The sequence below is a fragment of the Mustelus asterias genome, chromosome 8, assembly GCF_964213995.1.
Source record: "Mustelus asterias chromosome 8, sMusAst1.hap1.1, whole genome shotgun sequence".
In the NCBI taxonomy this organism is placed as follows: Eukaryota; Metazoa; Chordata; class Chondrichthyes; order Carcharhiniformes; family Triakidae; genus Mustelus; species Mustelus asterias.
Genome location: NC_135808.1, coordinates 21,382,804 through 21,396,556, shown reverse-complemented (window position 1 = coordinate 21,396,556; position 13,753 = coordinate 21,382,804).

Genomic DNA, 13,753 nt, shown 5'->3' with positions numbered 1-13,753 from the left:
ACATCCTTCTGGTAGTGTGGCGACCAGAACTGAACACTATATTCCAAGTGCGGCCGAACTAAGGTTCTAAAAAGCTGCAACATGAATTGCCAATTTTTAAACACAATACCCTGGCTGATGAAGACAAGCATGCTGTATGCCTTCTTGACTACCTTCTCCACCTGCATTGCCACTTTCACTGACCTGTGTACCTATACACCCAGATTCCTTTGCCTATCAATATCCTTAAGGGTTCTGCCATTTACTGTACATTTCCTATCTGTATTAGACCTTCCAAAATGCATTACCTCACATTTGTCCGGATTAAACTCCATCTGCCATCTCTCTGCCCAAGCCTCCAACTGATCTATATCCTGCTGCATCCTCTGATGGTCCTCATCGCTGTCCACAAATCCACCAACTTTTGTGTCGTCCACAAACTTACTAATCAATCCAGTTACATTTTCCTCCAAATCATTTATACATATTACAAACAGCAAAGGAACTCCACTTGTCACAGCCCTCCATTCAGAAACGCACCCTTCCACTGCTGCCCTCTGTCTTCTTTGACTGAGCCAATTTTGTATACATGTAGCCAGTTCACCTATGATCCCATGCGACTTCACCTTCTGCACCAGTCTGCCATGGGGGACCTTGTCAAAGGCCTTATTGAAGTCCATGTGGACAACATCCACTGCCCTGTCCTCATCAATCATCTTCGTCACTTTCTCGAAAAACTCGATCAAGTTCGTGAGACACGACCCCCCCGTCACAAAACCATGTTGCCTCTCACTAATACATCCACTTATTTCCAAGTGGGAATAAATCCTGTCTCAAAGAATCCTCTCCAATAATTTCCCTACCACTGATGTAAGGCTCACCAGCCTGTAATTACCTGGATTATTCTTGCTACCCTTCTTAAACAAAGGAACAACATTGGCTATTCTCCAATCCAATCCAACCCAATCCTCTGGGACCTCCCCTGCAGCCAGTGAGGATACAAAGATTTCTCTCAAGGCCCCAGCAATTTCCTTCCTTGCCTCTCTCAGTATTCTGGGGTATATCCCATCAGGCCCTGGGGACTTGTCTACCTTAATGTTTCTCAAGAACCCCAATACCTCCTCCTTTTTGATCTCAACATGACTCAAACTGTCTACACATCCTTTCCCAGACTCATCATCCACCAAGTCCTTCTCTTTGGTGAATACTGATGCAAAGGTGCAGAATTGCAAAGTCTCCCCCTGAATGGGGAAACAAAACAGGCAGTCAAGATTATTACCTTCCCTTTTGATAGCTTTTTTCAAATAAATAACTGGCAACCAGCTAGTTATTTTCTAGGATATTGTAAGGGTTTAGGTGACAACTCCTCTGTAATGTGATCCAACATCAAAGGGAGAGCGGAGTTGCATTCTTTATTATTTACACAGAAACTTATGTGAGACAATTTAAAGTGTACAGCATTTTATTGAGGAACTGAACATGGAATCCAATGTCTAAGTGGGAAACATACATCACAGCATCAGAAAAATCTAGGAAAAGTGAGAAAGAGGTCCAAAGTTTGTCCAAAGTTTAAATGGAGTTTAATTTAGATAAATGCGAGGTGATGCATTTTGGTAGATCAGACCAGGACAGGACTTGCTCAGTTGGTGGTGGGGTGTTGGGGAGATTATGGAACAAAGATATCTGGGATTTCAGATTCATAGCTCCTTGAAAGTGGAGTCACAGGTTCACAGGGTGGTGAAGTCATTCGGCATGCTTGGTTTCATTTGTCGGAACTTTGATTACAGGAATTGGGATGTTTTGTTGAAGTTGTACGGGACATTGCTGGGGCCGCACTTGGAATGCTGTGTACAGTTCTGGTCACCCTATTATAGAAAGGATATTATTAAACTAGAAAGAGTGCAGAAAAGATTTACTGGGATGCTACCGGGACTTGATGGTTTGAGTTATAAGGAGAGGCTGGATAGACTGGGATGTTTTTCCCTGGAGCGTAGGAGTCTTAGGGGTGATCTTCTCGAGGTCTATAAAATAACGAGCGGTATAGATCAGCTAGATAGTCAAAGGTAGGGAAGTTTAAAACTAGAGGGCATAGGTTTAAGTGAGAGGAGAAAGATACAAAAGGGTCCAGAGGCGCAATATTTTCACACAGAGGGTGGTGAGTGTCTGGAACAAGCTGCCAGAATTAGTAGTAGAGGCAGGTACAATTTTGTCTTTTAAAAAGCATTTGGATATTTACATGGCTAAGATGGGTACAGAGGGATATGGACCAAACGCGGGCAATTGGGACTAGCTTAGTGGTTTTAAACAAAAAAGGGAGGCATGGGCAAGTTGGACCGAAGAGCCTGTTTCCATAGTGTAAACCTCTATAAAGTTTAGATTTAATTCTGACAGGTAATGGGCGGAATTCTCCTCTTGATCCTGTGTGTGGTTTGCTTCAGTTAATGCAAAGACTTCATTTTAAGATATTTCTGCCTACCTAACTAACTCTTTGAAGCTTTAAAGCTAACTTGGCCACATTTTGAAATTCAGCTGGGATGCTGGGGTTAGCTTAGAAATTGACTGCATTCTTTGAAAGCACAACGTCAGCAGAAACGGCTTTCTCATAAGCCAAAATAAATGGCCACAGCTGCAAATTGTTTATGAAAGTTAGAGACACTGCTTGTACCAAGTAATTTCATAACACAAATAACCGCAAAGTTATAGATGTTGTCTATAGCTATAGCTATAGCTGTGGAGAGTTTGAGGTTTGAATCAAGTCTGTGTCAGGACTGGTTTTTGCTGGTCTCTCTCTCTCTCTCTCTCTCCAGTGAATCAGTTTATTCGCTCACTGTAATGTCTTAATTTTATAATTCTGCTCAACAAAAGAAATTCAATGTACAAGTTCTGTCTACGTCTATTCTATGATAGAATGGACCCGACATCTCCCAAAAAAATTCTTAGTGTTGAGCTTGTGGGAAAACTGGAGTAATTCACGGTTTTTTTCCCCGGTGAGTGTAGGCAAGACACTCTGTACATTGTGGAGGGCAGCAGTATGAGTATCATTACACTTCAGTCGGTAGAGCCTATTCCCGCCCGGGAGGCTGAAACCAGTGGACATTTGCACATGCACAGTGGCCCCGCACTGTCAGCCTCCTGGCCACAAGGCTACCCCCAAAACCCCCAACGGCCCACTTGCGGCCCCCCCCTGACCATTCCCACCCCTGTCCCATAAGACCATAAGACATAGGAGCAGAATTAGGCCACTCGGCCCATCGAGCCTCCTCCGCCATTCAGTCATGGCTGATTTTTTTTCTCATCCCCATTCTGCCTTTTCCCCACAACCCCTGATCGCCTTATTAATCAAGCACTTTTCTATCTCTGTCTGAAAGACACTCAATGACCTGGCCTCCACAGCCTTCTGCGGCAAAGAGCCCTGGACTGCCCTGATCTTCAGCCACCAACCCTCCGCAGTCAAACTCCCCGCCACATTCCCCGCAGTGCAGACAATCCCGCAGGAAAACACCCACTCCCCCAACAGAGCCCCACCCCCCCAGCCCACCCCGATCGCTGGCCTCCCTTCTGCCCCATCAATCTCAATGCAGAGTGGCAGCGGGACACCCCAACACCACCAATTGGCCCATAGACCCTGCCCCAAATGACTCCACCCCCTTGGCACTGCCCGATGCCCAATCCCCTTCACTCCAGCGGGGTCAGGCCGCTAGTTCGCCGAAAGTGGGGAGCTACTCTAAACCCCGCTGGAGTGAAACACTCTGGCAGGGTGGGAGAGGCAAGAAGGCCCGGTGAATTCAGTCCCAGGCCTGCGAATAGCACTTAAATTATGTTTAAAATATCACTTAAACGCTATCCCCGCTTCCCCACAGATTTATGGTGTGGAGCTGACTGTGCCGGAAATTTGGCACTGCAAGATGCTAGCGGGGCATGAACACACAAACGAATCCCACAAATCACCCCCCCCCCCTTCTGATTCTCGCAGCCCACTACACTGAAAAATTAGCGCATTGGAATGAATCACCCCTAATATTTTAAGTGAAATATCCACCACATATTGAAGTATCTGAAATATCCATCACATGGCCAGAGCGGCACGGTGGCACAGTGGTTAGCACCATTGCCTCACAGCATCAGAGACGTGGGTTCAATTCCTGGCTTAGATCAGAGTCTGCACGTTCTCCCCATGTCTGCATGGGTTTTTTCCAGGTTCTCCGGTTTCCTCCCACAGTCCGAAAGACATGCTGGTTAGGTGCATTGTCCATGCTAAATTCTCCCTCAGTGTATACCCAAATAGGTGCAGGAGTGTGGCTGCCAGGGGATTTTCACAGTAACTTCATTGCAGTGTTAATGTATGCTTACTTGTGACACTAATGAATAAACTTTGAACTTAAAACTTTAAGTGAGGTTATCTTAATTGCCGAGTGAGATTCACTAAGTTCGTCAAATTTCTTGTCCTTAGATATGTAAAGTACATATTGGGACTATTATTATTTATAATGAGAGATTTGTTTCTTTAGTGTTAATGAGTGCACACCTACAAACCTCCTATATTTCATGAGAAAATGACTCATTATAATGTATGTAATTGTTCAATTCCATGAATTCATGGCTGAACCTGCCCCAGGAAAGCGAGGACCAATTAGTGTTCATGTTGGTCATGTGTTCATGGGCTGGCCTTATGTGGGAAAGTATGACTCGGACCCTGCAGCTTTTCAATTTGGTTGTGGTTTTCATTATCACAGTCTACATTATGTATTTTCATGCCAGTTGTGCAAAAAAAACATCTGTCCTTTCTTTTGGATTGTCGATACTCTATATCAGTGGAGTCATGTTGCTGTGAAAAGGACTGAATCTCAACTTTACATGATAGTAAGTGATTGCTCTATATATATATTTAAAATATCATTGAAATGCGAGCCCTGCCTAAAACATTAGCACAGAAGGATGGGAGTTTCGTAGTCAAAATGTATTGTCGGTGTTTAGTCCGGCTTCACAATAAAGCTTGGGGTCCTGGTCTGGGACCATACTTTATTAATTATTTGAAGAATTGGTGTAACTGAATACTTCACCATGATCATGAGCTCCTGTCTGAACTTGGACTGAGTCACCCCATAAATAAAAGTGTTTGTGCAGCAGCTCAATTCCAACAGCATAACTCCGACTTCATCAAAGATGTATAAAGAATTATCGTAATACTTGGGATTAATTCCTGCAACGTTATAGTATATGAAGTGTATAACATGTACAAGCCACAGAAGTATGAAGCTGCCTGATATGGTGAAGAGTAAAATCACAGACTTTCTTCTGCTCTCCATCTCTGGGTCTCTATGATCATCTCCTTTGCTCTGACCTCTCAGTCTTTGACGGACTTGACTGTTTACTAAAATGTATCTGACTGTCAGAGTGTTGAGCAACAGAATTACTGCATATGGGATCAATGGGGTTAAAATAGTTACAAACCAGTTAAACGCCACCCATCCTGGATCTGTATAAAAGCTTCGTTTTTCATTACAGTACCAGGGGACATTGTGAACTATTTCTCCAGGTTCAAATCTGAAGTACAAGGGGACGGCTTTTAAACAGAGACAAATGCCACTTGTTGCTATAACCACAGCTGCAGTTTTCTCGGTGCAATATTTCATTTTCAGCTTCTGGCAACAAATGGACACAAATCGATCAAAAGAGAAAGTGACAGTGAACCAGACAGAGCAGTCCGTTGCTGCGAATAGCAGGACAGTGAGAACACTACACACTGGGGTAATTTCCAGAAACGATTGCGGGAAATAATAAAAACTGATCCGGAAGAGTATGACATCGACAATAATGACCAGTAAATCAGCTGTTGCCATGGCCACCAGGTAGCAAGTTGTACAAGCGGAGAGGCTACACTTCCTTCGAGACAGGATCACAATTGCCAGTAAATTAACTGTAAGACAAAGAACGCAAAAGAGACTGTAACTTATTGATCAAACATTCTCTGTTAACACTGGATTGAAGTCAGGTAACGTGAATATATTATTAAAACTAAAATTAACAGTACATGTCCAACATAAAGCCACCTACGTTAGAGTTCAGGAGAGACAGGACAATGGGAGCTGAATAACGAACCCACTCTGATAATGCTATGAGACTGGCATCCTCTGAATTTCACGTGTTTCGCAGATGTGGTGACTAATGGTACCCATGCATTATGCAATGCTAAAGTGAGGGTGATGACTGCTTTAAGGGAAAGGTAAGTGCTTTCACTGCACTGTCCATTGAATCACATGGCCTTATCTTCCATCATATCTAACATCCACTCTCCATTCCCCGACAGCATCCTATACAAGCATACCAAGTGCAACCCTGCTCTTTCACCTCTTTCCTTCCCATTGTCAGCAGCTGCGATAGGTGAAGCAGAGATTTATGGTACATCTTCCAAGTTAGTCACTGCTTTCACTGCTCATAGAATCATCGAATCCCTACAGTGCAGAAGGAGGCCATTTGGCCCATCGAGCCTGCACCGATAACAATTCCACCTGGGCCCTTTCCCTTCAACCATTCATATTTACCATGCCAATCCCCCTAACACCAAGAGACAATTTAGCATGACCAATCCACCTAACCTGCACATCTTTGGACTGTGGGAGGAAACCCACGCAGACAAACTCCACACAGATAGTCACCGAAGGTCAGAATTGAACCTAGGTCTCTGGCGCTGTGAGGCAGCAGCGCTAACCACTGTGCCACTGTATCTCTCTTGTGCCACCATGCCTTGGTGGCATAAATTGGTGTCTTCTCCATTGGAGATGCTGAGTGAAGAATAATAAAGTCATAACAATTGCAAAAGAAGGAGAGAGGTTAATATTCCAGAGGATTAGAATAATATCTGAAAACCAGATGTCAAATTATACTTTTTACAGAACATTGATTACATTACACCTAAAGTACTGATCTCCCACATTACAGAAACATTTTAAAGAATAGAACATGGTTTAACATATTTTAAATGATGATATCAAGACATGTCAGATTGTGACTAGCTGGGAGGAAGAAACAGTTTGGGGATCTTTTCTTTACTAAAGGGATGTCCGAGGTTATAAAATTTGAATGTGTTATAGAGTGGACATAGAGAAGATAGTTCCAGTTTGTGAGGTTTCTAAACTTAGAGATAATATATAATTATCACTAACAAATGCAGCTTTCAGGCGAATTATCTTCAAACAGAGAATGTTTGAATGTGGAACTCAGTATAATATGAAACAGTTAAGATAAATATAACAAATTTCTTTTAGATAAGTCCATAAGATACATAGCGGTGGAATGTTAATTTGAGTGGATTACATGAAAGGCATGGGACACACATATAAATCATGTTTGAATGGCTTGATTCTGCGTTGTAAATTCAATATTGTTCTATGTTACTCGTGTATTGGCTGATCACTGTAATCAGTTCTTCAATAACTTTATCAGGCAGTAAAGTGGTGCATTTATTGAAGAAGTGCACATTTTATATCATTATTAACAGTTATCTCTGCATCTGTTTCCATGCTTGTTATGTGCATGCATCTTTCCTGGCAAGGGCACGCTTCACTAACTGAGGGGAAGAGTTCCTTGTAGGTTACATGTATCAAGATTCAGAATCATAGATAATTACTGGTCTGTCAAACTTTAATCAGTTATAGTAGTGAGCATTTAAATTACCACAATCTCATATTCAGTCCCTGTAATACACAGATAATAAAATGTCAAGGCTCATGACAAACAGAATCTTAGGACCACGTTGGGGGAGGGCGTTTAATCTACCCTAAAAAAAGGGTTTAAGAACAATTCATTATGCAGAGGATTTGAGTCCAGCAGCAGGGTTGTCTTTCTGTTCACCTCTCAGTAAATAGCTAACAATTGTTCCTGTTTGTGCACAACAAGTGGAAAGAGAACAAGGTCAATCCATGTCATGCCATACATGCATTGTATTTACATCTAAAAGCAAAACTGTTCCCCTTGGTCACCCATTTGCATTCAAAGAACTGAAGGCAGATCTATTGAGTGGAGAGGTCATCATGAAAAACAATGAAATCAAATAAAAATGCAACTATCTTGTTGCACTCTGGTTTGAGACCCCCACCCACTACAATTCTACATTGACAGATACTTCCAGTAATACATAGTCACTGTTCCACTCCTGTTCGTGACTCACATTCAGTGCAGTTCTACCATGATAGGTATTCCCAGTAATAACTTCGCTCTGAGTTTAAAATTAAAATTTACGTCTTGATAAAATTAGACTTGGCACATCAAATATGCATGTCTCTAGTATCATTTCAAATATATTCAAGTTCATAGGTATCCCTGATTCAGTTGTACACAATATTCCATTGAACACAATCATGTGCGTATCAAAGTGTTTTATCTTCAGTTGATCAGAAGGAGTAAAAACCACAGATGCGATTCAAGGCATTTAATAAAATGGTATCACTGATTACATATCTGTCTAATGATTATTGCGAGATCAGCATTGCAAATTATTATTCACAATGAAAATCATATACAGATTTACACAATTTCACTTACCGGGGACACCAATGACAGCAAGAGTGGTGTAGAATATACTCCTGATACTGCGAAATGTTTCCATATTTTTCTGTGTGAGTGATCTGTCCCTTTGTGCTGCAATTAAACTCTCTGAATTAAACTCCAGGGTGACACGCTCACAGAGTATTTTATTTATACCCTATGAGTTTTCCATGAAGACATTGAGGTTGCAAAATCATTCAACGTAGTTTATTTATTTTAGAAAAAAATGGGAACAAATTATGACAACCGAGTTAAGTCCCTGCTGAGATGAAATATATTTAGTGCTGAGGTTTAATTGGTAAACCCCAGTGACTGAACAATTTAGTCACATTAATTAACTGATGAAAAATGGAAGGTGTTATCTTCAGGTCCATCTCTAGATCTCACACTGTGATCACTTCATAACAATACAGTCCCTTATGTCAATGCAACCCCTCAAAATAATACAGCTCTTCAAACTAGTACAGGGCCTCAAAATAATTGTTAAAAAAATCTTTCATTGGATGTGCACATCAGTCGCAAGCATTTTCGCTCATCTCTAATTGCTTGTGACAAGGTGCTGACTCACTTTCTTGAGCAACTGTATTCCATGTAGTGTAGGCACACCTGCACTTTATCAGAAACCCACTGTTAAAGACACACATATTATCTGACCTGCTATTCTGGCCAGTGTATCAATATGGCTGGTCCAACTACTTGTCAATAAAGATTCCAAGGACGTTGATGCTGAGTGAGACAGCAATGATGATCTCTTGAATGTCAAGAGGATATGTTGAGTTTCTCTCCTGTTAAAGATGGTCAATACATGGAACATATGTGGGGCAAGTGTTGTGGGCCACTGATTCGCCCAAGTCTAAATGTTGTCTGGGCACAGTTGGATTTCTCCAGCATCTGAGGAGTCCTGAATCACCTTGAGCACTTCAAAGCTTAATGAACATTGCTAAATTTTGATTGTATTTTGGATGGAAGTCATTGGTGAAGATGCTGATAATGATTGGACCTAGACAATGATATCCTGGGGCTGAAATAGTTGGCTTTCAACAACTGGAACCATCTTCCTTGGTGCTAGAAACGACTCAAACCAGTGGAGAGTTTTCCCCTAATTTCAATTGACTCGAATTTCATTAGGAACCCTTGATGCCACACTCAGTTTAATGTTACCTTGAAGTCAAGGGCAGTCATTGTAACCTCAACACCTCAGTGCACCACTTTTTCCCGTATCTGAGTATGCTTGGGATGAGGTCAGGAGACAATTTTAAAAATATATCATGGTATTGCTGGCTGAGTCAGCATTTGTTGCCTTTCTTCAAATGCCCTTGAAGTGAATGGCTTACTAGGCTATTTCAGAGGTCACTTAAGAGCCAACCATATTGCTGTGGATTTTGAGTCACACGCAGGCCAGTTCAAGTGAGGAGAAAATTTCTTTCCCTAAAGGGCATTAATGAACCGGATTTTTTTAATGACAATAGATAATGACTTTGTGGTCATCATTAGAAACTCAAATGTAGATGTTTATTGAATTAAAACTTCACCATCTCCTGTGGTGGAATCAGAATTGAACCCCAAAGTATTGCCCTACTTTGCAGCAACCTCCTGGGCATGTACCTCCTGGGTGAAGTACCTCCTGGTCATGTTTACTGCTGATTGAGTGTTGCTTCTCCAGTGCAACGAAGGGCGGCCAGAAGTGATTGCCTTGCTGGTGACACCGGCCTCCCAAGATTGAATAAAAGTAATCAATGGCCAGCAACACTGATGTGTAACTTTGTGCCTGCACTAACTGTGCAATGGTCACTCTTATCAATGCTGTCATGGGCAGATGCATCTCCCAACAGGTAGGTTATTCACGATGAGGAAAAGTAGGTTCATTTTCCCTTTCATTGGGTCATTGACAACCTGCTTTTGGCTCAGATCCATGTAGTCAGGTCTCGGTCAAGTCAATCAGTTTAAGTACTATCAAATCAATCTCCGTGACAGTCAATCAACTCTCGCACCCAGTATATTCTGCCCCCTTGCCACTTTCAGCTTGTCTTGCCAGTGGTGTTATGAGGGAGGGCAGTTCATACTAATCGGCGGGGTGTTTCCTTGCCCACATTTGGCCAAATGTCAATAGATTTCATCGGGTCTGGAGTCAATGTTGAGGATTTATTAAAGGTATTGGAGAGAATTTGGCACCAGCTTCCAGATGCGATTAACTTTCCAAGGTTGATTCTGCACTGCTTTACCGCAGTGTGTGTGTGTGTGTGTGTGTGTGTGTGAGAGTGGAGGGGGTTGCGGTGGGCTGGTGTTGGGATAGTGTTATGTGATGGTTTGAGCTCTGTCTGTTGCTCCAGCGTGGTGAGGATGACGCAGATATGACCCTCCAGCCAAACCGTAAGCTGAGGTATCTGGCGGACAAGGTTTGCATGCTGAATGGTCTGTAGAAGGGGAGTGATAAGAAGAGACCTCACACTCAGTACACAAAGAGGAATGGACACTGGTTGCTGTGGTGAAAGGAGTGTTCATTTAGCCTTTGTGTGGAGACTCAAAACCTCACAATCAGCACAAATGTAAGAGTAAAGTGATATAATCAAAGCATGTTAGATATGGCATCTCTATGCAAAGACATTAATTGTAATGGGGATGGTGGAATTGTGGAACTGGAAATGTAGAACATTCAACACGTAAACGTGGACTGGGATCTCCTGTCGTCTTTATTTTATATGAATTTGTTATTCATTTGCGGAATGTGGGTGTCCTTGGCCAGACCAGCATTTATTGCCAATTCCATCCCCAGTTGCCCTTGAGATGGTGGTGAGCTGTTCTTGAACTTCTGCAGACTCTGAGGTGTAGGTGCACCCACAGTGCTGTTAGGGATGGACTTTGATCCAGCGTCAGTGATGGAATGGCGATATATTTCTAAGTCAGGATGGTGAGTTGTTTGGAGGGGAATCTCCAGCTGATGGTCTTCCCAGGTATCTGCTGCACTTTTAGATGGTAGTGGTTGTGGGTTAGGAAGGTGCTGTCGAAGGAGCCTTGGTAAGTTCCTACTGTACAGATGGTACAGTAGAAGGTACAGATGGCTACCCCTGTTCTAGTGAAGGGAAAGGATGTTTGTGGAATGAGTAGAAATCAAACAGGCTGCTTTTTCCTGGAATAACTTTTTGAGAGTTGTTTGAGCTCATCCGGGCTCGTGGAGATTATTTCATTACACTCATGACATGTGTCTTGTAAAGGCTGGGCAGGATTTCAGGAGTCAGGAGGTGAGTTACTCGCCATAGGATTCCTCACCTTAGACCTGCTCTCATAGCCATTGTGTTTATATGGCTAATCCAGTTCAGTTTGGTCAATTGACAGTGGTGCATTCACTGATGATACCACTATTGTCCTTGGTCTCCTGAGCATGGAAGAACCCACATTGCATCTCTTGCAGGATCACCATTCAGTGAATGGAGTGGAATTTGTGGATCTAAAGGATATGAATATGAGCAGAATACCAAACTCAAGAGCTTTGTGTTGAAAGATATTAAAGTGATTTGACTGGAAACAAGGCTTTAGCAGTTGCTTTCCTCAGAGTGGAAGATGTAACAGTGGAGTATTTGAAATCACTGACTAAGGGTCAGTTGAGAGAGTTAACAGATCAAGTGCAGGTGGAAATAAAAGTAGAATTAGTATTGTAATAACCATCAAAACTTCTTTAGGTGAAAGACAAAATGTTTTCAGACATGCCACACATGGCAACAGGTAGGGAACACTTCAGTGAGTGGGCCAGATCAACATGCTGAAGAGATTCATTAAGCTGCACCTTTCACCCCTATTCCAGCATTTGCAGAATATTTCAATACGTTCTTGATTGATTGGCCTCTTCAAAAGACTGACAGTGGGAATTAGTATTCATTGACGATGAATGATGTTACTGAGAATGGCGAATGTATCCACAAGAGGCAATACCTTTATAGAATAAGAGCAAAAGTGATTGTCGGAGAGTTAACCAAATTCTTTATACGAGTTGCAAAAGAAACACGATCTGATCAGGGTTCAGATTTCATGTCGTATCTATTGAAAGAAATGATTCACAGCCTGGGAATGAAACAATTCAGTTCGTCAGTTTATCCCAATGTGCTCTGGAAAGATGGCATCAAACTTACAAGTAAAAGATTAGAGCGTTCCTCCATGCTTGGAAATGGGAAACTCTACCCTCGCTGTTTGCTATTCCGGACACCCAGAATGAGTCAACTGTGTTCAGTCCTTTCGATGTCATTGGTGATTAAGAAATAAGGGGACTGTTCAAACTAAATCAGAATAAATTAGTGCATCAAAGCTCTGGAATCATTCTCCTGGTTCATTGAATGAAATCCGGAGAAAAATTAAGTAGGGTATGTGAGATCGCCAGGAAGGATAGCATTTAAAGCTACCTCGAAAAATCATGGAGGCAAATGCAGGATTATAGATTCTTAGCTGACAGGACATGACTGTATTGTTGCTGGTCTCAGGTGGACAATTGACCTTTTTTTAGATCAAACCAAATAAACAAGCTCAAATTAAGTCAGGACAAAGTAAAAGGGGCAGCTCCCCAAAAGGAGGGGGAACAGTCCGAACAAAAATCAAAGTACAAAGGAAACTTGAACGTGGACAATTGAAGGCAAGGTTTAGTGGCCCTTGTTAGATCGAAAAAAATGAGGCAAACTGTGTGGCGAAGACTCGAGAGCAGAGTGTCAGCGAGTGGGTCAGATCAACATGCTGAAGCGATTCATTAACAGGCTCTCACCTGAACAGGAGCAGGTTTTAGTGAGGAGAAAACCGGGGCTCCAGATTGTGAAATGGACCTCCCTCTGAATAAATTGGAAAATGAGGAAGTACTTAAGAATTTAAACATAATATTAAGTTACCATCAAAGTTACTTACAAAAGCAGTCCAACGGGGCAATTTGTGGGAATAGACCGGGAGGGAGAACTTTGTCTATGCGTGGACGCTGCTGTGGGGGATTCAGCTTCAATAAGATGACATGAATACCGATTAAATCATGTAAAATTGGCTCAAATGCAGAAACAAATCAAATTGTCAAAATGACCCAATAGAGCCCAGTCACACTGGCTGGAGTTCACCCATTGAAATGGTGTTAAACACAAATGGATCACAGAGACTGTGTTGGTTACCACAAACTGAATGCGGTAATAAAAATAGATTTGTGTATTCTTCCACTGTTGGAAGATTGCATCGAAAGAGTTGGACAGTCGGTATTCGTTACAAAAAG